This window comes from Neofelis nebulosa, chromosome 2, assembly GCF_028018385.1.
Source record: "Neofelis nebulosa isolate mNeoNeb1 chromosome 2, mNeoNeb1.pri, whole genome shotgun sequence".
NCBI classification, from domain to species: domain Eukaryota; kingdom Metazoa; phylum Chordata; class Mammalia; order Carnivora; family Felidae; genus Neofelis; species Neofelis nebulosa.
Window position 1 is genome coordinate 8,721,452 of NC_080783.1, and position 27,667 is coordinate 8,749,118.

General features: G+C 49.3%; 1 protein-coding gene and 1 long non-coding RNA gene across 3 annotated transcripts in view; one reads left to right on the forward strand and one right to left on the reverse strand.

The window, feature by feature from the left end:
• Positions 1-5,388: 5,388 nt before the first annotated feature.
• Positions 5,389-27,667, forward strand: part of GPR55 (G protein-coupled receptor 55) — a 43,673-nt gene continuing 21,394 nt past the window's right edge. Inside the window, exon 1 of the mRNA XM_058701796.1 lies at positions 5,389-5,568. The gene's annotated coding sequence lies outside the window, so the exon portion shown is untranslated. The remainder of the gene's footprint in view (positions 5,569-27,667) is intronic.
• Positions 24,059-27,236, reverse strand: LOC131496328 (uncharacterized). 2 transcript variants are annotated; one of them, XR_009254438.1, is made up of 2 exons: positions 25,512-27,236; positions 24,059-24,279 (listed from the first exon to the last, which is right to left on the reverse strand). It is a non-coding gene; the product is annotated as an uncharacterized LOC131496328 (long non-coding RNA). The 2 variants fall into 2 exon arrangements; XR_009254437.1 differs by having other exon boundaries at positions 24,059-24,301.

A 27,667-nucleotide genomic window follows, 5' to 3' on the forward strand; every position in this document is an offset into this window, starting at 1 on the left:
CAGTGGAACCTGAAAACCAAAGTCAGAGTCGCAAAGTACAAGCGATTTCTAGGATAAAACCATAAATCTGAAATACATCTAAAAATTATTATGGCAATTTTATTTTAAAAGTTTCATGGCCATGGGGCACTTGGGTGGCTCAGTCGGGAAAGCATCTGACTCTTGATTTCAGCTCAGGTCATCATACCAGAGTATTGGGATCGAGCCCCACGTCGGGGTCTGTGCTGAGTGCAAAGCCTGCTTGGGATTCTGTCTTCCTCTGTCCCTCTCGCCCCACTCACAAGTTCTCTGTCTCTAAAATAGAAATAAAAAATAAAAGTTTCATGGCCAAATTTTAAAAGCATGAGGTTATAAAACAGGAATAATTATTTCTTGGCACTGTTAGTTGTGAGATCCCTAGTTACTCTAATGAAGAAAGACACTCACTTTCAACTGAGATAAGTGGGTATTTTTCAGCTGAGGTCAGAGCAGGATATTTGTGGGGCACTTGGGCTACCCAAGACAGTCAGCTTTCCCTTTGGGGGCCAGGTCTAGTTGTTAAAAGCGTCGACTTCCACAATCCAAAGTGTCTCAGTTTGGACAATAATTCACATGGTTGCCTGATTTATCACGAATTATTATTATTATTTCTTTGAAAAATTGTGGTAGAATATACACAACATAAAAATTTACCCTCGGAACCACTTTTAAGGGTATAGTTTGATGGCATTAAATACATTTTCGTTGTTGTGAACCATCACGACCGTCCATGTCCAGAACCACTTTCACCTTGCAAACTCTGTGCTTGTTACGCATTGATTCCCATTCCTTCCTCCAAGCCCAGGCCCTGGCAACCACCATTCTACATCCTGCGTCTGTGAATCTGACTACTCTAGGGACTGCATATAACTGTAATCGTGCCGTATTTGTCTTTTTGTGACTGCCTTATTTCACTTAGCATGATGTTTTTAAGCATTCGTCTATAGATGGACAATCAGGTTGCTTTTACCTTTCGGCTACTGTGAATAATGCCACTGTAAACTTGGGTGTGCAAATATCTCTTGTGTCCCTGCTTTCAATTCTTTCCTTTTGTTTTATTAAAGATTTATTTTATTTTATTTCTTTTTTTAGAGTGTGAGTGGGGGTTAGGGACAGAGAGGGAATCCCAAGCAGACCCCATGCTCAGTGTGGAGCCCGATGCGGGGCTCAAACCCACGACCCTGGAGTTGTGACCTGAGCTGAGATCAAGAGTCTGATGCTCAGCTGGGACTGAGCCACCCCGGCCCCCCTCAAGTCTTTCCACTTCCAGAAATGGGATTGCTGGGTCATATGGAAATTCTAGTTTTGATTCTTTGAGGAACTGCCATCCTGTTTCCGACAGGAGTGGTTCCACTTTCCTTCCCACCGGTAGCACACGAGGGTTCCCGTTTCTCCACCTCCTCTTCAACACTTGTGTTTTTCCGCTAATTAATTTATAGTAGCCATTCTATTTTTTCTCACTGTGGTTTTTTTCTCTTTTTAAAAAGTTTTAAAATTGTAATTCTAGTACAGTTAACATGCAGTGGTATATTAGCTTCAGGTGTACAATATAGCGATTCAACAATTCTATACATTATTCTGTGCTCATCATGATAAATGTGCTCTTAATTCCCCTCACCTACTTCACTCCTCCCCCCTCCCACCTCCCCTCTGCTAACCATCTGATTGTTCTCTATAGTTAAGAGTCTGTTTCTTGGTTTGTCTCTCTGTCTCTCTTTTGTTCCCTTTGCGCATTTGTTTTGTTTCTTTTTAAAAAATGTTTATGTATTTAATAAATATAGAGAGAGAGCATGCAGCAGAGGGGCAGAGAGAGAGAGAGCGGGAGAGAAAGAATCCCAAGCAGGTTCCGTGCTGACAGCATGGGGCTGGATCCCACAAACCGTGAGACCATAACCTGAGCCAATATCAAGAGGCAGATGCTTAACCGACTGAGCCACCCAGGCGGCTCTTGTTTTGTTTCTTGTATTTCACTATGAGTGAAGTCCTATGGTATTTGTCTTACTCTCACTGACTTAATTCCGTTTAGCATTATACTCTCTAGCTCCATCCATGGTGTTGCAAATGGCAACATTTCATTCTTTATTATTCCACTGTATGTATATTATATATTCCACATCTTCTTTATCCATTCATCCATTGATGGGCACTTGGACTGCTTCCATAATTTAGCTATGGTAAATAATGCTGCAGTAAGCATAGGGGTGCATTTAGCCTTTCGAATTAGTGTTTTTGTATTCTTTGGGTAAATACCCAGTGGCGCCATTGCTGGATTGTAGGGTAGTTCTATTTGTAATTTTTTGAAGAACCTCCATACTGTTTCCCACAGTAGCTGTACCAGTTTGCATTCCCACCAGCAGGGCACGAAGGTAGCTTTTTTCCCACATTGTCACCAACACTTGTTTCTTGTGTTTTTGATTTTAGCCATTCTGACAGGTGTGAGGTGATATCTCATTGTGTTTCTGATTTGCATTTCCCTGATGATAAGTGATGTGGAGCATCTTTTCATGGTCTGTTAGCCCTCTGTATGCCTTCTGTGAACTCAGTGTGGGGTATTTTTTTTTTTAAAGATTTTATTTTTAAGTAATTTCTACAGCCAACCTGTGGCTTGAACTCCCAACCCCAAGATCAAGAGTCACAGGCTCTACTTACTGAACCAGCCAGGTGCCCCTGGACTCACTGTGGTTTTGACTGCATTTCCTTGATGATTAGTCACGTGGAGCATCTTTCCATGTGCTCAGTGGCCATATCCTTCTTGAGGAAATGTCTGTTCAAGTTGTTTGCTCATTTTTTTTTTTTTTTTTTTTTAATTTTTTTTTTTTTTCAACGTTTTTTATTTATTTTTGGGACAGAGAGAGACAGAGCATGAACGGGGGAGGGGCAGAGAGAGAGGGAGACACAGAATCGGAAACAGGCTCCAGGCTCCGAGCCATCAGCCCAGAGCCCGACGCGGGGCTCGAACTCACGGACCGCGAGATCGTGACCTGGCTGAAGTCGGACGCTCAACCGACTGCGCCACCCAGGCGCCCCTGTTTGCTCATTTTTGAATCAGGTTGTTTGTTTTTCTTTTTTTTTTTTTTTTTTGAGTTTTAGGATGTTTGTATATACTCTGAATATTAATCCCCTATCAAACACGTCATGGATATTGTTTTGTATGATTTTGGAACTTTTCAATCTTGCAAACTTTTAAGCTATAAAGAATCCCCAAACAAGGCTTTTTACTTGAATGATTCATAGTCTAAATGTATAATTGAATTGTATAACTAAAAATTTGACAGCCCATCTTAACGGTTATTTAGTTTAATGTTACAAATGCAAATACACCAAACAATTTTATAAAGATTAAAATTGTGATAAAATCTAATCTGTTATTCTGCTTGATATTGTCATTTAGATCTGCGTTATGTGTCACACTATAAAAGATAAGTTTTTTTTTCAGAAGTTATCTAGCTAACACATTCTCTCAACTATTAGTCTGCTTTCTGATGTATCCATTGGAAAGCTCTTGATAACTGTTTTGGTTTATAAAATAAATGCCTCCCAGTCATCACTAATTCTTGCAGAGTTTCGTCTGTTAGTTAGATCATTTTTTTCCTTAAATGTTCGGTAGAATTCACCAGTGAAATCATCTGGGCTTTCTTTTTTTTGAAAGGCTTTTGATTCAATTTCTTTGAATAGACTTATTCATATTATCTGTTTCTCCTTACTTGAGTTTTGGTAGATTGTGCTTTTTAAGAATTGGTTCGTCTCATCTAAATGATCAAATTTGTGGGCATAGAGTTGTTCATCATATTCCTATATTATCCTTTTGATGTTCATGGGTTCAGCACTGACTGCCCCTGTTTCTTTTCTGATGTTAGTAATTCAGAGGCTTATCAATTTTAAGATAAGTCTGGCTAGAGGTTTATCAATTTTATTGATTTTTTTTTCAAAGAACCAGTTTTTGGTTTTGGTGATTTTCTCTATTAATTTCCTATTTTCAATTTTATTGAATTCTGCTCCAATTTTTGCCATTTTTTTTTCTTCTGCTGGTTTTGGGTTTCTATTATTCTTCTTTTTCTAGTTTCTCCAGGTAGAAGCTTATATTATTAATTTTAGATATTTCTTCTTTTCTAATATGTGTATTCAATGCTATAAATTTTCCTCTAAGCACTGCATTTACTGCATCCCACAAATTTTGATAAGTTTTAGTTCCATTTTCATTTACAGTATTTTCAAAATAAGTTCTGGAGACTTTTTTTGATCCATATGTCGTTTAAAAATGCATTGTTTAGGGGCACCTGGGTGGCTCAGTCGCTTAAGCTGCTGACTTTGGCCCAGGTCATGATCTCACGATTGATGAGTTCGAGCCCCATGTTGGGCTCTGTGCTGACAGCTCAGAGCCTGGAGCCCGCTTCGTATGCTGTGTCTCCGTCTCTCTCTGTCCCTCCCCTGCTCGTGCTCAGTCTCTCTCTCTGTCAAAAACGAATTTAAAAAAAATTAAAAAAAAGAAAAATGTGTTGTTTAATCTCCAAATATTTTGGGATTTTGCAGCTATCTTTTTGTTATCAGTTTCTAGTTTAATTTCACTGTGGCCTGATAACATAACTTACATGATTTCTATTCTTTTCAACTCATTTAGATCTGCTTTATGGCTCAGAATGTGGTCTATCTTGGTGAATGTTCCATGTGAGCTTGGCGAGAATGTATATTATGCTGTTGTTGGGTGAAGTATTCTGTAAATGCTAATTAGATTCAATTGATTGATGGTGCTGTTCAGTTCAACGATAGCTTTATTATTTTTCTTTCCGTGTGTCTGTGTGTATCCCTGTGTGTTCTCTTCTTATGAAGACATCAATCATTGGATTTAGGGTCCACCCTAACCTTGTATGACCTCATATTAGTACAGCTAATTACATCTACAAAAAATCTTATTTCCAGATAAGGTCCCATTCTGAAGTTTCAGGTGAGCATGAATTTGGAGGGGACATTATTCAACCCACTGCATTTACCACATCAACAAGCTCCAGTATAATAAAAGTAGATTGTGACCGGGGCGCCTGTGTGGCTCAGTCGGTTAAGCAAGCATCAGAACCAGACTCAGATATGACAATGGTTTTGGAATTACCAGTAGGGAATCTGAAGGAACTGATTAATGTGTTAAGGGCTCTAAAGGGAGGGGGAGACAGCCCGAAAGAAAGCGGATTGAAAGCCTGGAGGCGTTGGAATGTCTCCTTGCCCCTCTCCCAGGGCAGATAAGGCTCTGGTAAAGCAGTTCGCCTGGATTCAGGCCTTTGTTAAGGAGAACAAGATGCTCTGCTCTTTCAAAACCGTTACATTCTCCCTGAGTGTGTTTGAAAATGGTTACTTTTCCCTCCCTGTGCTTGACAACTGGAGAAGTTTCCCTACTTTCACAGTGAGAGCCTGGTGGGGCTCCTGGAAGTAAATAAACCCTGGGAAAGTATTCCAGGGCCTTGTAACCTTCAGGCTAGTCTGCACCCAGCCTCTAGCAATTCATCAGACTGCTTGAGGGTTCCTACGGATTGCCGGCTCCCGTGGTGACTTCTGTTCCCGGTGAGTCTCGCTTCTCTGTATTCCCCCCTCTCTCCGGATTTCGGGCTGGTGCTTCACCCTGTGACCTCATTTCTCCAATGCATCTAAGAAAAGCTGTTGATTTGCAGCCTGTTCACGGTTTTTTCTCTTGAGGTTGGAAGTAGTTGACCTCCAAGCGCTCCACATGTAAGAGTTGTCTTGCGGTGGCTTTTTTTATTCCGAATTATACAGTTTTGCCCTGCAGTTCCACCTTCCTACTAATTCTTCTTTGTTTCCTTTTTAAAGGCATTTCCCCCCTTCTGCTGAAGACTATAGGGAAACAGACATGGAGTACCAAGCGTAAGAAGCATGAGAAAGTTATAAAGGCCCAGAATCTTATAAACTGTCTCAGAGTAAGGACTTTGTGGTCTGTGATTCTGACTTCCCCTCTGGAAATTTGTCGAAGCCTCAGTAACTTCTTGTGTATCTGGCCTTAGGGAAGGTTGGCCACTTCTCTTGCTCTGCTGACAGGGCATTTCTTAGCTTGGCTTTCTCAAAAAGTGTTTCTTGTGTGTTTCCTTGTCTCGCTGTTACCTTGTAAAGTTTGAGGCCCCAGGCTCAGTCTCTGTCCTTGAGAGCCATTTGCAGTCTTGCACAAAACCAGGCTGTGATTCGGACTCTGGGAAAATGGACCGTCGGTTGAACTGCATTCTTTCCCCCAGTTGGTTTGGTGTAGAACGAATCACGTATGTCACTAAAAGGCCACTTACCAGCACATAAGCCCAGGCATGTGTCCACGTGTTGATCCTCTGGGCCTGGCTCTAACAGGGACAGATGGCTCTGAAGAAGAGTTTTTCTGAGTCTGTCAACTAGAAATTTGCCCAAACCATCGATGCGTGTTCATTGTAGAAAATTTGGGAAATACAGACAAGTATAAAGGGGAACATAAAAATGATCCATGATCCCACAGTCACTATTTTTAGTCCTTTGGCCTTTTTACTATGCATGGCTGATACTCAGGGGGAAAGGATGAGGAGTTCTCTAGGAATCAGCAAAAAAAATCAGGGACAGGGGCGCCTGGGTGGCGCAGTCGGTTAAGCGTCCGACTTCAGCCAGGTCACGATCTCGCAGTCCGTGAGTTCGAGCCCCGCATCAGGCTCTGGGCTGATGGCTCGGAGCCTGGAGCCTGTTTCCGATTCTGTGTTTCCCTCTCTCTCTGCCCCTCCCCCGTTCATGCTCTGTCTCTCTCTGTCCCAAAAATAAATAAAAAACGTTGAAAAAAAAATTTAAAAAAAAAAAAAAATCAGGGACAGCTACTACCTGAATTGTTATATCTATATACAAAAAAGGATAACACAGTGGTTTAGGAAAGTGGCTGGGCAGGAACACAGCCTTTTTGGTCAGTTGTGTCCGGGTTCCAGATCTCAGGTCTGTCTGTCACTTACTGGATGACCTTGGGCAAGCTGCCTCTCAGTGTTTCAGTGTCCTCTTCTGCAAAACGAGACTAACACCAGCTTAGACAGACAGCTTTGCAGTCTTCATCTGCAAAACGAGACTAACACCAGCTAGCCCCCGGGGGGTTGGAGTTAATTAAATGATCTCGGGTACCTAAAGTGCTTTGTCCAGTGCTGGGAGCAAAGTACTCAATAAGTGGATCTATTGGAGGGAAAGAAGCATGAGGAGAAGGACCTGGCAGCCGTGTACCGACATGGTGCCTGATCGTACTTCCAGCCGACGATTTCCTGCCGTTTTAAATGGGATGTATGGCAATTAGAGACCCAGGTTCCCAGGTTCCAGCGCGTCTTCACAGAGGAATGCCAGCTAATAAATAAAGGAGGAAGAATAGAATTGGGTCATCAGCATTCTGCAAAGACTCCCGTAATGACAGATTCAGTCAACAGCATCAACCTTTGCCAAAGCCATTGAGCAAAGCACCGTTGGGTACGGGATGTTCACATGGCATGAAAGTATCTTTTGGCAGGTTACGTTTTGGTAACAGTGGAGAGTTCTGTCAGACCTCGCCTTAGCTAGACGTGCAAAATGGGCTTCATAAATAACGGGACAGACTAACATTATGTGCCTCCTGATGTGATCTATTAGGAAAGGGCACAACCTCACCTCGGTAGCATCTTGCCCCAAATAGTTAATCTGAATTATATCATGAGGAAGCCGCTGGGTAAACCGAGATTGAGGGATAGTCCACGAGACGCTTAAAGAATGTCAATGTCGTGAAAGACCAAAAGAGGTGGAGGGACAGCTCTACGTGAAAACCCGTTAAACAGTGTGGGAACCTTGACTGGATGCCACGTGGTATTTTTTTTCCAAAAAGGATATAAATGACATTTAGGAGATGATTGGGGAAATTTGAATAAGGACTGACTATTAAATAATATTATTGTGTTCCTGCTATTATCGGGTGTGGTGATGGTATTTTGGTTGTATAACAGAAGGTCCTTCTTTTTGTAGAAGCAAGTCAAGTATTTAAGGGTGAAAGCGATCTTGTGTCTGCAATTTACTTCCAAAGTGTTCAGCAAAAAAAGGTGTGGGTATACACATATATGTGTATATATATAAAATTGGTGACACGTAACCAAGTATTTGTGTCTTTCAAGTTTTTTCCAAGTTTGATATTTACAAAAACTAAAAGTTCATAATAAAACCTAGCTTCCAGGTGAATGCTAGGACAAGACTTCCCACTGGCCTAGGCATCGGGCGTCCCTCCTAAGGAAAATTAGAGAGCATTTGGTGTAAACGCTGAGGCATAATTTTTTCTGGTTGCATTTTCCTGTGTGTCTCCTTCTCCTTCTTCTTTTTTTTTTTTTTTTTTTTTTTAATTTTTTTTTTTCAACATTTTTTATTTATTTTGGGACAGAGAGAGACAGAGCATGAACGGGGGAGGGGCAGAGAGAGAGGGAGACACAGAATCGGAAACAGGCTCCAGGCTCCGAGCCATCAGCCCAGAGCCTGACGCGGGGCTCGAACTCACGGACCGCGAGATCGTGACCTGGCTGAAGTCGGACGCTTAACCGACTGCGCCACCCAGGCGCCCCTCTCCTTCTTCTTTTTAAAATGTTTATTTTATTTTTGAGAGATAGAGCACGAGCGGGGGAGGGACAGAGAGAGAAGGAGACACAGAGTCCGAAGCAGGCTCCAGGCTCTGAGCTGTCAGCACAGAGCCCGACGCGGGGCTTGAACTCATGAACCGTGAGATCATGACCTGAGCCAAAGTCGGACGTTCTACTGACCGAGCCTGGTGTTCTTTTCCTGTGTGTCTTCTTTATGAACATCTGGTCCATAAAAGGTGAAGTGTAATCATTCTCTACACTTGAATTGTGTTTGGTCTTGCTTTACAGTTCCAAGAAGATTTCCATTGAGCAAATGTTTCATAGGCCCCCAAGTAGTGATACTACTAATGTGTCGCTATATTTGGACACTGGGACTGTCTCAAACAGGCTCAGGAGAGGGTGCAGTGAGAAGAAGCCTGTGTTTATATTGTGGAAATTTCACAATTATGTGGGAAGAACAAGGCGTCTGTGTGACAGCCGCTTTCCTTCCCAAGAACATCGGATCCCCTGTCATACATGCCCCTAACAATGACTCAGACCTGTTGTCACATCAAGGAAACGCAGCAAGTAGGAAGTTAAGATCTTTTTACTGGGTGATGCCTGAAGAAATAACACATAACAGCTAGACGACTAGCCACGTAGGCTGGTTTGTATTGTCTTACACGATGTCAGTAGTGGATTCCGAATTATTCTTTTCTTTGCCCCTCAAAGCAGATGGAGATTATCATGTCACAGGAAGCATGACTGAGATGGAATGTCAGCTCTTGGTGACAGAGGAAATTACTGTCACGTAGTACATGGAGAAGGATAGTGGAGGGAGTTCAAAAGATGAATCTGTGGCTAACTGCAGCTGCATCAGGGACTGGCGTATTAGGTTCTTTTTGCTTGCCAATTCCAATTATTTGCTGACGACTGGTCCTGGAGGACTAGGTTAAGAAGGACTCCTGGCTCAGGCAGGCAGAGTGCGGTAGCTGACTAGTGATGTTTGTGTTATGATTAAAAAATATATATTTATTTATTTATTTTGAGACACAGAGAAGGGGGCATGGGAGAGGGAGCTTGAGCAAGGGAGGGGCAGAGAGAGAGAGAGAGAGAGAGAGAGAGAATCCCAAGCAGGCTCCACACTCAACGCGGAGCCCGGCTCGGGGCTCAATTCCACAACCATGAGATCGAGACCCGAGCTGATCAAGAGTCGGACACTTAACTGACTGAGCCACGCGGGTGCCCCTGTGTATGATTTTTGAAAGACTACCTTGGTTTGCGTGTCACGCTGGCCATCTTTGAGTTCCCAACACAGACTACATTGAATGCTTTTGAAACACTGAAGACTTCAAAAAAGCATTTATTAAAGTCATGGATCATAACAATATCTAATATTTGTGAAGCATTTGCAGTGGGCCGGGCAGTAACCTAAATGTTGTGCATGGATTAACTTAATCGATCCTCACCACGATTGATGAGGTAAACGCCATTCTGATGCTCGTGTTGCAACCAAGGAACTGAAGCCGGCTTCCTCAGGTCTTTGCTCACCTTGTCAGTAAGCTTTTTCTGGTTATTGTATTTCACATTTCAACCCCCATCACTCTTCTCTACTTTAGTTGTCTCCTTGGCACCTGCCACCCTCCTGACCTTGTATATATGTTAGTTATTGTCTGTCTTCTCTCCTTGGAATGTAAGCTCCTGGAGGGCTGGGATTTTTGTTGGTTGGATGATTTGGTTGGGTTTGCCTACTGCTATATTTCTAGCAAAATTTCTTCCTTTAAAAATATTTGTTTTAAGTTTATTTATTTATTTAGAGAGAAACAGAGGCAGTGTGAGTAGGGGAGGGGCAGAGAGAAAGGGGGGAAAGAGAGAGAGAGAGAGAGAGGGAGAGAGAGAGGGAGAGAGAGAGAGAGAGAGAATGAGAGAGAGAGAGAGAGAGAGAGAATCTCAAGCAGGCTCCACCCTGCCAGCACAGAACCCGATGCGGGGCTCTTACTCACGTCCTGTGAAATCATGACCTGAGCCAAAGCCAAAAGTTGGACGCTTAACTGACTGAGCCACCCAGGTGCCCCTCTGGCACCTTTTCTAAGTCACTGCCTGGCACTTTATAGGTGCTCAATAAATCATTGTGGAATTAAAGAATGAGGCTTAGAGTAGTTAAAGACCTTACCCCGAAGGTCATACAGCCACTTAGTGTGACAGGTGAGGGGGCAGGGGAGAATCTCATGGTTGGCTTTCTGTTGGGCAGTTGAAAAGAATACCAAATATGGCAAAGAGCCCCAGAGACCACAGAGAATATGAGGTTTACAGATTTTGAGAGGAAATTGGAGAGGAAGGGGCTGGTCTTCCAGCCAAAGAGGCTTCCGGACTGACAGAGCAGGAGCATCTTGGGTATGAGGCGCTAGGTTGTCCACACTGGGGGGGCTTCCGCTGAAGAGAGGCGAGGCTGGAAATTGCAGCCTGCTGGGATGGAGACAAAGGAGGCTTCCTGGGTGGGGACACCTGGGGCCATGTGGGTGCCCAGGCTGTTCACACTCACACCCCTCTCTCCGAGGATTTTATTTTTTGTCTCAAGAACAAATAAATTGGGAGATGTTGACAGTGCACAGAAGTTACTAGGAGGCTTCTGCCAATGACGTGGAAAGAAGGGAAATAAGACTATTGTCCGAAAGCTAGGGGTTAAAATCAACAGATAATGGCGTCTGAGAGCCCTAAGCTAAGTTTCCTTCAGGAGACAGAATGGCTCCTGGGCCAGAACAAGGGCTTGGCTGTCATTGTGAGAACACTGAAAAAGGACAACTGTCACGGATGGGCCACTGGCAGCCCCATCTACCCTCTGTCGGGGGTGGGCTGGGGGAGACCAGGCCCATGGGTATGCGTAGCCCATCTGATGCCAGGGGAGGCTCTTGTGGATGCGATTGTCAGGCTGTGTAGCCATGGTTGGAAATAGTCAAATCACAGAACTTGCTCAGACGCCTTCTGGTTATGATTTCACTTCCTGGGGATCTCGGCTCAAGTGGAACAAGGCCTTCTCATCAGAAGGTCCTGCAGCCTTGGGAGCTGTGGTTCTCAGAATGAGCTTGGCTAATGTGAGCTCCATGAGGCCCACCCATCAGATCTCTGAGCCTCCAGGCCTGCAGGACCTCCCTTGGGAATCCCCCCAGGGCAGGTGGCTCCAGGAGACCTGGGAGACCTGGTCATGTGTAGATTCAAACATGGTCTCTGATGAGATCTACACGGGGCGTATGTGGCCTGGACGTTTCTTACCTCTACAGCGTCCCGGGTGATCCATCTTGCCTTCAATGCTCTCATTACAGTCCCAGGGACCCAAGATACACAGACTTTTACCAGGTTCTCTTCCCTGATAGCGTCTGGGAAGTTGTATCAGTTTTCTTTGGCTGCTGTAACAAATGACCACATATTCAGTGGCTTAAAACACCACAAATTCATCTTCTTACAGCTCTGTAGGTTAGGAGTCTGACATAGGTCACACTGGGTGAAAATCAAGAGGTTGGCAGAACTGCATTCCTTCTGGAGCTTTCTCCAGGGGAGAACCTATTTTCCTGGCTCTTGAGGCCAGGACATGCTCTGAATTTCCTGAGAATTTCCAGAGAATGCTCTGTTCGTGGTCCTTGGCTCTTGGCCCCTCCATCCATCTTCAAAGCCAGCAACAAAGGGTTGGGTCCTTCTCACATTGTACCCCTCTGACTTTCTCTTCTCTCTCTCTTCCACTTTTAAGGACTCTTGTGGTTATATTTGGTCCACCTGGATAATACAGGCTACTCTCCCTATTTTTAGGGCCTGCTGATTAGCAACCTTAATTTCATCAGTGTCCTTGATTCCCCCTGCTGTGAAACATAACACATTCACAGGTTCTGGGAATTGGTATGCGGATATCTTTGTGGGGAGGGTGTTATCCTGCCCACCTCAGAAACCCTGAGGAATGTCCCATGGTCCACAAAATCTTCCTGGTTGCTGCTGGTCACTTCAGCTGGCGTCTCTCCTTCCTCACCTCTGGCCACCTCAGAACTAGCTTCTCTGGGGTGTCCATTCTCCTTGAGAACCCAAGGGTGGGTGCAGGCATCACCCCGATTCCCCAAGGCTCAGTTAAAACAGGATGAAAAGATCACCATAACAACTGGCACCAAGTGTCCTCTTAGCCAGGGAAGCATCTTGACAACTGTGAGGGCAGAAGGTGGGACCTGAGGGTGGAGGTGTCAGCGTGACCCTGGGTCACAACTCAGGGGCTCGAGATGGAGGGAGGGAGAGATAGAGATAGAGAGAGAGAGAGAGAGAGAGGGAGAGAGAGAGAGAGAGGAGGGTCAGGAAAGCAGTGGGGTGAGAGAAGCCTGCCAGAAAGAGGCTGGGGCCCATGTGGAAGCCGGCCTGAGGCTGTCCCCTAGGGACAGAGTGGCCGTGGCCATTTTAGCTGGGGAAATGCTGGACTGAGAAGCCAAAGTTTGTGTTTCTGGGACATGAATCCTCCCCATCTCTCTGTAGCCCCCAAACTTCAGAAATGCCCAGAACACTGATGACTGCCTGTGGGCGGGGAGTCTTGGCGGAACTTTGGGGAGAGGCTAACAAACATGGTGGCCAGAGGGGTTCATGGAGGTGTCAGCCACCCCTGCCCTGGGAACTTGCAGAAAATCTGGGAAGGCTTTGGCCATCTGTAGTCCATGGAACAGAACATCCCACGGAGGGCTTTCCTTCCCCAGACCCTTGAGGTCCAGAAGAGCCAATCTCACCTAGAGCTCAAGGGATGGCTAGAATCCAGTTGACTTTGAGATCTCACAGCTAAAGCCAGGCTGTACCCTTCAGCCATACATTTCTGAAGGTATGGGGATAACAGGAGGGCATTCCAATGTGAATAACTCTCCAGGTGGTCACCAGGTTTTCAGGCTCCCTGTGCCCAAGCTACCCTACATCAGGCTTCCCCCTCTCTGTAGCCTAACAGTCCCCTAGAGGACTCACCTTTGACCATGTGGTCTCTATCTGAAGTCCAGTAACCCCCTCTGTCCCCAGTGCAATCTTCTCAGGGCCCAACAAAAGGGAGAAACGTTCTTTCTAACTCTCCCTTCTTAGATTCCAGGCCACTCCAAACTACATCTAGTACAAAATGGAACTGACAGATGTTTGTGTTCCTTGGGGTCAAAGAGTAGGTAGGCTATTTTTAAGGCTCTTGATACATGTTGCCAAATTGCCTTCAGAAATCACCTGAGAATGTCCTCCCTACGGTTCTGCCAGCACTAAAGACTGCCATTGAACAAATCTCTGCCAATTTGATATGAAAAAAAAAATCTCATTTTCATTTTCAGTCCTTTGCTTACATGCGAAGAAATATACACACTATCTCTTTTGAATGGGATGAGTAATAATGAAAAGCCTATTTCAAATGTCATTAAGTCTCTATTTAGATATGAGACAAAATTTCAATTCATATGAAGAAGGGAAGGTGCTGTTATCTGTACAACTTTTGTTTTGAGAGTTTGGGCTGGGGGAGGGAAAGGAGAAAAACAAGAGGAAAGCAAGGAAGAGGAATGAGAAGAGCAGAAGAAATAAAAGTGGGAAGGAAGAGGTAAGAAGGCAAAACCTCAGAATTGACAAAAAAAAAAAGGGTTTTCTCTTTTTAAATGGAGTACAGAAAAGAGCAGGAAAAAAACTGTACAAATTGCTCTTTCCATGGGCTTCTTCAAATAAATTGTAAGCAGTGCAATGAGCTAAAAGAAAAAAAAAAAAGAAAGAAAGAAGAAAGAAGCCCTGGAGACGTCAAGTCCAGCACGAGCTCTGTGACTGTGCTCTTATCCTTCACACTGGAGCACGGCTGGCTGGCTTACGTCCCAGGTACAGCCGACTCAGGTTCAAGGTTGGCTGCTTCTGCACACCTCACAATTTCCATCTCCCTGCGTGGTTGTTTCCCACTGCCGGCGTCAATGCTTTCACTTTGCCATTTTCCATTCACAGTCATAAAACCGTAAAGACGCGCCTCCGTGAAATAGTCCCGTGACGGGCAAAACCACGGTGGTACAGACCAAAAGGGGCAGGTGTACTACCAGCTGTTGGACGCCACGCAGGTGCTCCAGGCCGTAGTTCAAAACGCAGATTTGTCTCTGGATTGGGTGTTGGAAAGGGGTGGAGGGCATGGGTCTGTGTTGCGGACAAGGGTGATAGGGCTGTTGGAAAGTTGAGTCTACCAAAATCAAACGTGGTGAAGTTGAAAGCAGATTAGGTCAACCACGGTTAAGCATCATTAACCTACGATGATTCTCATTTACTTTGTGGGGCTCATTCACGTATGTGACGGAGGGGTTTGGTTTGGAAGCATGTCTCAACCCTGGTAGAGTCCTAAAAGGACCACACTGAGCTCCCACCTGGCGTGGTGCTGACTGGCCCAGGACGTCCCCGAGGGTCTAACGGGCCAGCCCTGTTTGCTTGTGTCTCTGCCAGAGCAGAAACTCTGCCCGGGCTACAGCCGGGCCCGGGTGTGGTTTGCTGCAGGACCTCACCCTGCCTCCGCGGGACCCTGTGCCCAGCTGCCACCACAGTCAACTCCTACCAACCTTCTTTCATGGATTTCTTCTCTTTGCCCGCTCCCACTGACCTCGTGACATCTCAGCCCAGTACTTTAGGATGCCTCTCTTCTGTGAAGGACACTTTTTTAGTTTATTAAAGTTTATTTATTGAGAGAGAGGGAGGGGGGAGAGAATGCGTGGAGGAGGGCCAGAGAGAGAGGGAGACAGAGAATCGCAAGCAGGTTCCATGCTGCCAGCAGCCGAGCCCGCTGTGGGGCTCGAACCCACAAACCATGAGATCATGACCTGAGCTGAAGTCAGACGCTTAACCGACTGAGCCACCCAGGCGCCCCAAGGACCCTTTTTAATGCAACCATCATGTGCCAGCATCATAGGAAACGAAGTTGAAAGTCACTCTAATATCATCTACCACTCAATCCGTACTCAGATATCCACCCCCCCTCCCGCCCCCAGCCTCCTGGAAACCTGCTGTGTCCTCAGGCAGCTGCCTCCCTGACCTCCCTGACACTCGCTCCCGCTCTGTGTCTCTCAAATCCCAGCCACGCAACCCCACCTCCCCCTAACGTGAGGCTTTCCTGACCCCCCGCCCTCCACCGTGTTTCTGCACAGATCCCCTGAGCCTCCGGCTCTTCAGTGTTCTCTGTGCTTTGTTGGTGACCAGGATGGGCTAGCACGGAGAAGAGCCCGGGGCCCGGGGCAGCAGGCGCCGTCCGTCCTTCCCTTGGAGGCCGGGGGAGGAAGGAAGCAGTGCGGGCTCCCGCAGCATGGTGAGAACGTAGGCCCCGTTTGGCAGAGGAGGATATGGGGGCATCTTATCTGTTCAGGTATCTGCCTTCTTCACCAGGCAGCGCCTGCGGTTGGGACGGAGCCTTAATTCAGCACCGCACTGCGTCGGCAGAGCCTAGTGGGGCACCTGTTGCCCGCAGGGCCTCTAGAAGGATTTCTGGCGTGAGCGTGGGCCGGGGGGCCCTCTGTGGCGACGCTGGGCCAGTGGCCTGTGCCTGAGGGGTCGTGATGAGTGAGCCCGATGTAAATTTGTGACAGAGCATTCGGTTATATTCTTCCCGCTCCTGAGAAAGTGTCTGCACCTCCTGGCTGACATCATTCGGTGCTGAGTCATTCTCGGGGCTCCCACTCACGCCGGCATCCTCGCTCTCGCCCTGAGGAGGAGCCCTCGTGCTGTGGCACAGTCATCTCGGCTGTGGGCTGTGGATGTTTCCCTCTGAACTAACCGCAGTGGTTACTGGAACCATGTCCCCTCCAGTCCCCTCCGCGAGTTTTCTTCCCTTCATCTCTAAACTTGGGGGGTTTCCCCGGGGATTCGAGTCACGCTCATGAGGCCGGCACACCTCCCAGTCCCCAGACTCAGGTGTGATGGGACCACAGGCGCCTTCAGTTTTTCCAGGATCTAACTTCTGTTCTGAGGACCCTGGGCTTGGTTAAGTCAGGATTTCTCCTCTTTCCCCAGGATTGCATGAGCGCGGGGGTGAGGCTGTGTAGGGAGTGCGGGGCCGGTCAGACTCCAGTCCTTGAGACTTCTTGGATCCATGCTGAGTGACATCCACAGAGGTGGCCTGGGCCATCAGCTCCCACAGGCTGTGTTAACCCATCCCCATTCCTCCCAGCTTGGATGCTCAGCGGCTTCCTGCCCCTTCGCAAGCTCAGGGTTCAGCTATGGCCCCTGATGAAGAACCCCAGAGCTGACTGGATGAGGCAACTCATGATTTTCCACCCACCTTTGGGTGCACAGAGGTCAGACAGGTCCCATGCTGGGCTGGGCCGCTGGGGTCCCTGGGAGGCTGGACACGCTGCCCCGGTCTCTACCTGGGTAGGGGGAGCATCCCCACCGTCCTCGCTTTCGGATCCCCACACTCCACTTGGCGCTCAGTCAAACCAACCCCCCGGGGCTCTGCTCCCTTTGTGGGCACAGAAGAGGCAGGCACGGGGCTCCCTTTCAACGACCTGACAGCATCTCGGGGTGTTTGCAAGGGAGCCATTACCGTGAGGCAAGTGAAGCCAGGAGGGGCGTGGAGGTCAGCAAAGAGCAGGCAAAAGACCGACAGTGACCTCGGGGCCTTGACAACTGTTGGACAGAAGCTCTGTGCCCTGTGGGGCCAGAGTGGCCATGACCCAGGGGTGGCCCGATGGGGTTCAGGATTCCTCGGGCATTTGCTAGGGGACAATGAAGGATCTAGAGGAGAGACTTGAGGGTCAGCTGCTCTTGGGAGGTGAGTCCACTAGCCGCCCCCCCCCGCCAACCCCCAAACAAGGTTTCCTAGTCCCTGTTGTTAAGCTCACAGAAGTTCTAGGAAAAACCATAAAGTCACATGTGGGAGGGATGTTGATTCACCCCTTTCCACATGAGGTTTGCCCCTTCCGGTGTCCAATCTTAGGTAACTTTCATCACTGCCCTGGGCAGCCTTATCCAGGTCGTTCCTGGAACCCCAGTAGCCCAGGGATGTTGCTATGTGAGTGACAAATGATGAAGGTGTCATGGCGGAGAGGTTTCTTGCCTGACTCTTCTCACTTGTCCTTACTACTGGGCCTGGGGGAGGAAGGCAGGCAGAACAGGGCTGGCCTGGGGCACCCCATGCTGGGCTCACCACGTCCCAGCCCAGAGCCCGAGGAGGACTCAGCTCTCCAGGCTCTTGCTTCTTGACTCCATCATTACCTCTGTTGTCTTGACCCCCAGCTCCCTGGGCTGGGGATGCCCAGAGACAAACATGGGACCCCTGTCCATTCCAGAAAATTCCTGAGTTCAGACATCTCAGTTCCTGAGTCCACCCAAGCTCAGAGACTGGCTGAGGCTCTTGATTCCCCCGTGGAGGGACTCCTGGGGGAGGGAGAATGTGCACAGGAAGGTGGGGCCACGCCAGAGCACCAGCTAGGCAGGTCTCAGCAATGTCCCTGGAGGGAACCAGCCAGGATGCTGTGCCCCCCAGGCCCCTGGATGGGGCCTAACCTGGGCTGGCTTAGGTTGTAGAGAGGCTTTGCCCTGGGACAAACACACCTATTTCCAGCCCAAGCGCTGCCTCTGAAGGCCTCCGTCAGGGCCTCGGTTTCCTCATCTCTGCAATGGGCACAGCTGTGCTGCAGGCAATTCTCTCTCAAGAATTGTCCGCCTCTGAGGTCACAAGGACAAATCCTAAAGCAACACAGGCCGATGGACCTTAGATTCCAGAACCCTGGGGTCAGGTTCTCACCTGCTCCCTGGCAGCAATGAAGAAAAAGCAGCCCTACTATTACCCTACCCCCCGGCACTCCCCCTTCCCCTGCCCCTTCCCTTGCCCCTTCCCCCCTACCTGCTGCCCTCCAGCCCTGCCTCCTGCAGGCCCCCACTCTGAGCCCTCGGCCCCGCCCTCCTCCTGCTGGCCCACCTTGCCTGGCCAAGCTCCTGCCTCTCACCGGCTGACCCCCTCCTCACCTGGACGCCCACAAGGCCCACTGTCTCCACATGCTCCCTGGAGTCCCCTGCTGCCCCTGCTGCCCCTGCCCTGCCAGCCCCCCTTCCCCACCCTACCTCCCCTTTTTCTGCCTGGCCTCCCTCTCTGCTCTTCACTCTTCCTTTGTCCTGGACCCCCCTTCTGGCCCTTGTCTGGCCTCCAGCCACCTGGCAGACTGCTCAGCCTCCCCTACTCCCCTCCCACCCAGTCACCTCCTCCCACCATCTCCCCACCCTCGGGCCACCCTGCAAACCGTCCCAGGGACCTGGCCCTCCTGCCAGTGGGCACCTGGACCTCTCGGGGCTCCGTGAGTGGGGCACCCGCTGGGCACAGGGAGCAGCACAGGCCTGGCAGGTGTGGGGCAGCCTCGAGGGCCCTCCGGAGCTCCAGGAAGCCCCCATCTCCAGAGTGAGCTCTCAGCCACGTGGGAGTCTGGCCTGGGTCACCGGTTAGGTGCCCCTCCTCGGGATCGGTCCATAGGCCAAGGAAGAGGTGACAAACAGCTTCGTGTCCACACTCGAGCCCCTCCAGGCTCTCAGAGTTACCACTGGGAGGGGGTGGCTGGGCTCAGTGGACTCAGGGGATCTTTCCCTGCAGGGCCGTTCCCTGCCCTGGGGCCAAGCGGGCTGGCCTCCCTCATTCAGAAGGGGCAACGGTGCCCTGTGCCTGGTACATATCCCGTTCTCCAAGCCAGCCTCCCCAGGAGACAGCGACCAGGGCTCCCTTTGGCAGAGGGAGGCTGTGGCAATGGGGGGAGGGGTGTATGGTGCTGAGTGCTGGGTTGGGACCCTTCACTGAGCAAAGCACCCTGCTCACTGAGGGTCCTGGCACCTCAGAGGGCAGCTGCTTAGCTTTGTGGTTATAACCGGCCATCAGTGTCCTGCTGTGTCAGGACTGTGCTCCTGCAGCCTCCCTGGGCCGGCTGTAGGCTCCTGGGTGTTGTGGGAGAGAATCCCAGCTGGAGGTGAAGGCTGTCTTCAGGGGCTTCTCTGAGCCTCCCGGGCCTCCTGGCCTCCATGCTCTGCTCAACTCCCTTCCCTGCAGACCCCAGTACAGCCAGAGCCATTCCTGTTTTCCACCCAGGACAGAAGCAAGAACAGGCTAAACCAGCCAGAAATGGGGGCATCCGTGTTTGTACTCTCCTGTCTGCCCTGCTGGGCCACACAGCCTGAACTGTGCAACAGGGATACTGGAATCAGGAGGAGAGTAAGTGAAGATTGCAGGTACTCTTTTGACTTGATCCTCCCAGTTCCTGTGCAACAGGTTTCCTGTAAGAAAACCAATGACCCAGCTCCTTGGAGCCAGGGGGAAGGACTCCCGTCACCTAGAGCACCCCAGCCTCCTGCCGGCGACAGTGTAAGTGCTGGGTTCTCAGAAGCTCAGCCGGGCCCCAGGGCTAAAAAGGGCTCATTGTTAGCTGGTCCATTGCTGTCCATCTTGCAAGCTTGTTCTCTTAGGACAAGCTTCCAAGGTGCACGCTGCTTCCTAGCCCAGGTGGGGAGATGGGAATCACGTAGCCGACTTTCCCTCCCAAGGGCTATTTGGAGGTAACGTTTAATGAGCTCTTAAGAAAGGCCAGGCTCTCCTGCTTTAACTGGGAGTTGTTTACGGAGACCTGGAGGAAAGGCAGCTGGAATCAAAGTTCTTATGAACAAACGGTTGGACGTTGAGGCCTTATTTCCTCTCACCCAAAATGATGTCCTTCAACGGTTCAAGAGGAGCAAAAAGAAACAAGGTCATGAGACTTCATGGAGAGCTTATGGCTGCCCCAGTGCCTTGATGGTGCCTGGGTACAAGGGCCCAAAGCCTCCTCCTGCTAGGGATTCTGTAGAGTTTCATAGTTTTCGGAACTGGGAGGACCAAGTCAAAAGAGTACTTGGAATCTTCACTTACTCTCCTCCTGATTCCAGTATCCCCAGCACCAACCAGTTAAAGTACCCCAGCCTTTCTTTCCTTCAGATGAGACGCCCTCAGGAACGAGCAAATGTTTTTCAATGCGATATGAAATATTTGTTAAAACCATTTCCTCGAGAAACGGGGCCAAAGGCCAAGGTATGCAGGGCTGGCTCAACCATTTTTCGGTCATCTGGTTACAGAAGGAGAACTCTGATCGTGCTTCTTATGTATTTTAGGAGTAGTAAACAGCATTACATGGTCTTTTGTAAAGAAAACCGATCCTGTCTGAAGCCCAGCCTGACAGCTGCCCTTTGAGAGGAAGCTCGGACAGTCCTTGCCTGGCTAGCTTTTTATGTGAGGTTTTACCTGAGCCCCCCCCCCCCCCCCCCCCGCCATTCCTAATATGAGAACAACTAACCAAATTTTAAAGGATTCAGACATCTTGCTCTCCTGGATAAATTCTCTGTTTTATTTGGTGATTTCATCAGCAGCTACACTGTGTAGTTTATAGATTTTGAGAGATTAGCATTCATATTCTCCTGGATGAGGACTCTTGCCACGTGATTTTTTTTTTTTTTTTAACAAGCCAGGGCAAGACTTTTCAATGGGTTACAGTTTTACCCAGAATCCACACACAAACAATTACAAATTGTTACATACTATGTTTTTATTTAGTGTTTCCAATACATGTCATATTTTTCAATATATATCAACCTAGAATCTGGGCCACCTTATCCAAGGAAACCAACTGAAAACTTATTAAGTTTGTGTTTAATTTGTTAGCATGTGTTTTACAATTTATTTTTTTTATATTTAAAGTTTTTAAAAATGTTTATTTATTTTAGAGAGAGACAGAGTGCGAGCTGGGGAGGGGCAGAGAGAGAGAGGGAGACACAGAATCCGAAGCAGGCTCCAGGCTCCGAACTGTTAGCACAGAGCCCGACATGGGGCTCGAAACCACAAACTGTGAGATCATGACCTGAGCTGAAGTCGAACACTTAACTGAGCCACCCAGACGCCCCTGTTTTACAATTTCTTAATAAGCTTAGGAGACCTGAGATCTGGCTCAAGTTTAGACCAAAGAGTTATATAGGAAAAATCATCATAAATATTACTTACCACTTAGTCTCCAGGCAAACCACCTAATCAGCCTATGGTAACTTGGGTGCTAAAGAAGATTCCGGTAATTCATTTTTGTGTTATGACAAGCTTTGACCAGTTTATCTTTAGGGATCATGCTGGACTCAAAGTTTTTATAGACAATTGATTTCTATAAGCTGAAACCTACTTCTTGATGCTTTCCTTGCTGCTCCGAGTAGGACCACGAAAGGCATCGCTGTCAGTAAGATGTTCTTGATTTCCCCTCCCGAGATTTAGTACTGGCCCCTCCTCACTTCAAGCCTCCTTCATGTGTTGACTAGCCCTTCGCCTTGACCTTCCTTTGCCTTTTGTGACTTGCCTTCTACCTCTGACCAGCTCCTTTCTGTCTTCCCGGGTCCAATCTGTCCGCCAATCCTTTTACTAGTTCTCTTCCCCAGAGTTAGCTCCTAGATTATTTTCTTACACTCTGAATTCTTTTCTACAACCCTGCAAGCTTTCTCCACTGTCCTCACCCTGATGACTCCGTCTTCTATATCTCCATGGAGAGTGGGTGGAATCTTTGGATACCCCAAATCCTTGGGTCCAAAATGGAACCACTTTCTCCCCAGTCTAATCCTGGAACCCAATGCTGCCTCTCCTTTTGAATTCCCCTGTGACCCATCCAGTCCCAGCGTCAGAAACCTCAGAGTCACCGTGGACTCCACAAACAACCTCCTTGCTCTCACCTAGTTCATTTTGGTCCCCTGGTCTCCTAACCACTACTGGAATCCACATTTCCTTCCACCTGTCCTTCACCCTCCGTTCAGGGACCATCTCCTCCAAGAAGACTTAGAGTATAAGGCAAGTTTTATTCATCTGTGTATCTCCAGTGCCACGCATAAATGCTTTAATGCTTTATCAGTGAACCGGAAACATCATACTTAAAGTTGGATGTTTCTGAAATGGCCAGTTGGCAGAAGTGTGTCCCCCAGCGTCAAACTCAAGAAACAGGACTCATCCTGCTTCTACAAAGAAGATATCTTTAAACACTTGGGATGGTGACTTTATTCTCTGTGGGTGGCTGGATTTAATGTTTATTTGCCCATTTTACAGAAGTGTAGGGAAAGACTATTTCCTCTTCTCGCTTGCATTTTCTCTCCTGTGTGTTTCCCATTAAATTGTCAACTGCTTGTTTATTTGCATAGTTGTCATCATAGTAAAAAATTCCATCCAAGTGTATTTCCTTCAAGTTATGGTATAGCTTATGTATTATTCCATTTAGCTACAAATCGAACACATTTCATTTCATGCAAGGTACACCATAATTAACCAAATGTTCACTATTGTAAGCACTGTGATTTTCATTTCTCATATGTAATTCTCCATAGGATTCATTCTTCACTTGTTTGTTTTTATTGGGTTTGGGACTCTTTGAAAACCAAATGACTTTTGGAATGAAGGCTGAAGGAATATTTTCAAATTGTTCAACTGCGTCCTGAGGTAGCTGGGAGGTCTGGGGACTTCTCCTTGCTTGGCCCTGCCATGAGTAATTGGATTATGCCACACGGTGGAAAAGTGACGATGTCAGTGTCACTGGCTCAGGCCAAATTTGCAAGTCCCCTGGCTCTGTCCTCTCTGGGGGTCTGCTGAACGATCTGTGTCACCTTTTCTCCCGCTAAGGGCCCTGGGCATGGGGTGCTTGGGATGCCGGGACTGCCGATGGGGGACGGACAGGTGGCCACGAGTCAGCTGTGCAATGATGGAGCTGCATAGGATCTAAGGGGGGTTCAGGGTGTGCTTCCCTGGGAGTGCTAGCTCTGTGTGTGTGTGCATATGCGTACTTTTTCTGACTTCAGATCTCCTTACACATTTGTGTGATGTGTGTGAGTGTGATTTGGTGCGATGTGATAAATACATGCACAGTAAAGCATTGGATTGCGAATAACTTGTTCTGCGAGTGTTCCACAAGACGAGCAAACATTTTATAATACATCTTAACTTGATGAACAAGCCACGTCTTGTGATACAAGTAGTATGGGGTGCCAAATGTTGCATGATCACAACCGAGCCAACGGTTCTCTCTCTCTCTCTCTGAGGGATTGTGGGTGATCATCTCCCATACTAGGATGCTCTGTCTCAGGCTGTGGTGTCTGGCAGAAATCAGTGATTTTCAGAATGTTGGAAGATGCCCGCAACTGGGACTAGTGTATTTTTTGTCACTTCAAAGCACCTCTGGACAGTCCTTTGCTTTTCCAGACAAGAGTGAGCTTAGGAATGCTTTGCTTCATTCTAGGTCAGGCTGCCTGCAGAGAGACCCTTTCCTCCGCTGCCTGATTGCCAGTTACATTAAATACATGACAAGAGTTTATTAATACTGTACCGTAGTCAACATCCGTTGATACGATGGCCCCCATGCCGAAAAAGATTCCATCGAGCCGATAACGGTGCTTGTATTAGTGATAGCGAAAGTCGTCCTACACAGCAACTCTCCTCTCATCTCCCTCACAACCAGCCACAGAGGCTTTCACAGCTAAGGGCAGGTTAGTTTGTTTATTTTTCTTTGTATCTTCTTTATTATTTTGTATTATATTACAGCATTGCGATCACTTTTCTATGAATATTTTTGGGGTGTGGAACGAATCATACGAATCATCTGCGTTTCCATGATTTCTTCTGGGGAAATTCGCTTTGATGTACAGGTGCTTTGGATCACAAGCGTGTTTCCGGCATGAAGGATGCTCGCGAACCAGGGTCTCACTGTATTTGAATACGAGTTTGTCTGTGGGAGAATGAGCGCGCGTGCGCGCGTGTGTGTGTGTGTGTGTGTGCGTGCGCGTCCTTGGAGGTGTGTGTGTGAGGTGGGGGTGGTCCCTGTGCCTCTGTACATGTATGTTTGGGTGAGTCTGTGCGCGTTTCTAGGTTTGGGTGTATCTCTGGGTGTATACGTGTGTGGGAGGGTACGTGCCCCTGTGCGTGTGTGTCTAGGGGTGGGCGTGCGTGATTCTGGCTGTAAGCCTGTGAAGATCTGAGGGAAGACCACCACACGTAGCGCAGTGATTCTGGACTCGGGGACTGAACTAATTGGGCAAAGCCCCCTTGATGGCAAGGTGGGATGCTGCCCATTTGAGGCTCCCTAAGAGCCATGAAGAAGGAAAGACTTCCTGACGGAGAAAATAGTGAGCAGACACGTGGAGTCCCATCATCCTTTGCTGCCTGGGCCCCTCATCCGCACAGGAGGCCCGGCTGGGGCTGCGGGAGGGAGGCCGCCGCCCGGGGACCACACACCCTCCTTTCCACAGGGCTGCCTCGTGTAACCTGAAGCCCCTTCTCTGATAGGTTCCAGACCTTCCCACATGCTGACAGCCAAATGCAGCCCAGGTGACTCACAGCCCCTTTGTCTCGCTGTGGTGCGGGGAGACTTTTCTTGGAAATGTGTTTCACTGCGGTGTTGGAGCTGGGGTGCCTGCCAGCCCTCTGTGAGGGCAAGGGGAAAAGTACTCGCTCCACCCCCAAGTGTGTGCTCTCAGACCCCGGAGACGCTGCAGTGAAGGCTGCTGTGTGTGCTCACTTGTCTGCGTGGAGAAAAGGAGGGGCCCGTGTGCATTCTGGAAGCCAAAGAGGGTCAGGGCATGCTGGGCACAGTCAGCTAGAAGCAGAGACCCCGGGGCCAAAACCCCAACAGGACAATGTCCTTCCCTCGGGGTGAGGTAGGGCGAGAAACTCACAGAATGAAAAGAGGGCCGGTCCCCAAAGCTTCCTCGCTGACCCGTGGTGGCCTGCTCATCCGTGTTTGTCAGGGGCTGTCCTGGAGATCCAGTATCCCAGGGGTCCCCACAGCCTCGGGCACCCGGGATAGTTGGTCACGCCAACCCCATCCCAGGTGGCACTGGGGTCTCCCGAGAGGAAGCTGCCTCTTGCCCAGGAAGTATCCTCACTGAGTGCATTGTGTGGGGCCCAAGGGTTGGGGCACGTCTGGGGATTTTGCTCACCATGCTCAGATTGGTCAAGTCTGGGTTTTCCTGCTGCTTCTGGCCTGTGTCCAGCTTCCCTGGCACCAGGAACTTGGGGTTGGGGCTTTCAGTGGGAGATTCAGGCTGGTAACAGCTGTCAGTCGCCTCAGTTTGGTTTCCACACCTACCTCCCCAAGGTCCTGGGGCAGAAAAAGTCAATGGAGCTGGGGCGGGGAGGGGGTTGCTGCTGAGAGAGGGGTTCGGAACCCAAGCATTGATTTTGACATTGTTGCACTTCTTTTGGTGAGAGAAGTGTGAGAGGTCCTGCCCCTTTTGCAGACTGAGGTTTTGTGATTCTAGAGCCAGGGCTGGGGTAGAAGCCACCAAGTTCTGTCATCTGAGGAGGAAGGCCATCAATCAGCCTTTTGGGTAAAAAGGTTCAGAGGAGAAACAGCCAGGGCAGTGAAGGGTCCCCCCAGACAGGCAGCACAAGTGCCCAGGCCCGTGCCCTGTGAAGGCAAATGAGCTGTTAGCGGTGAAAGGGAGTTTATCAGGTGGGTGAGGAAAGCGTCTGACCCCAGGTGGCAATCTGGTCAGGCAAGGGGGTGGGGGCAGGATGGGGTGACCAGAGTCCCCTCTGGTATGGCGGGAGGCTTTAAGGTGGCTGTAGACATGACCTCAGAAACGAAAGCCAGGGACTTCTGAGGCCAAGCCTGGCTAGGGAAGGCCTGGCAATCCTTGGCTGAAGTACCCAGACATCCCTTCCTGGCTCCTCCCTGTAAACATCCATGCCCTAAAGTCATGCTGCAAGGCCTCCCCCCTCCCACCGCTGCCACAGCCTCCCTCTGCCATAGGGAGCCCTGGTTGCTATCTCCTGGGGAGGCTGGCTTGGAGAACGGGGTGTATACCAGGCACAGGGCACCGTTGCCCCTTCTGAATGAGGGAGGCCAGCCCGCTTGGCCCCAGGGCAGGGAACGGCCCTGCAGGGAAAGATCCCCTGAGTCCACTGAGCCCAGCCACCCCCTCCCAGTGGTAACTCTGAGAGCCTGGAGGGGCTCGAGTGTGGACACGAAGCTGTTTGTCACCTCTTCCTTGGCCTATGGACCGATCCCGAGGAGGGGCACCTACCCAGTGACCCAGGCCAGACCCCCACGTGGCTGAGAGCTCACTCTGGAGATGGGGGCTTCCTGGAGCTCCGGAGGGCCCTCGAGGCTGCCCCACACCTGCCAGGCCTGTGCTGCTCCCTGTGCCCAGCGGGTGCCCCACTCACGGAGCCCCGAGAGGTCCAGGTGCCCACTGGCAGGAGGGCCAGGTCCCTGGGACGGTTTGCAGGGTGGCCCGAGGGTGGGGAGATGGTGGGAGGAGGTGACTGGGTGGGAGGGGAGTAGGGGAGGCTGAGCAGTCTGCCCAGGTGGCTGGAGGCCAGACAAGGGCCAGAAGGGGGGTCCAGGGCAAAGGAAGAGTGAAGAGCAGAGAGGGAGGCCAGGCAGAAAAAGGGGAGGTAGGGTGGGGAAGGGGGCCTGGCAGGGCAGGGGCAGCAGGGGCAGCAGGGGACTCCAGGGAGCATGTGGAGACAGTGGGCCTTGTGGGCGTCCAGGTGAGGAGGGGGTCAGCCGGTGAGAGGCAGGAGCTTGGCCAGGCAAGGTGGGCCAGCAGGAGGAGGGCGGGGCCAAGGGCTCAGAGTGGGGGCCTGCAGGAGGCAGGGCTGGAGGGCAGCAGGTAGGGGGGAAGGGGCAAGGGAAGGGGCAGGGGAAGGGGGAGTGCCGGGGGTAGGGTAATAGTAGGGCTGCTTTTTCTTCATTGCTGCCAGGGAGCAGGTGAGAACCTGACCCCAGGGTTCTGGAATCTAAGGTCCATCGGCCTGTGTTGCTTTAGGATTTGTCCTTGTGACCTCAGAGGCGGACAATTCTTGAGAGAGAATTGCCTGCAGCACAGCTGTGCCCATTGCAGAGATGAGGAAACCGAGGCCCTGACGGAGGCCTTCAGAGGCAGCGCTTGGGCTGGAAACAGGTGTGTTTTTGTCAAGGACCCAGAAAGAGGTGGGGTCTGGGAATGGAGTGAAGAATCCTGGATCAGGCTGGAGGGCCGGACTCAATAAGAGAGCCAGGCTGTAGACACATCCGGGCAGCTGGAAGATGCTAGACCTTCGGCCACCCGGGGAGACTGTCCTCATCTTACCATCTTCTTAAGTTGGA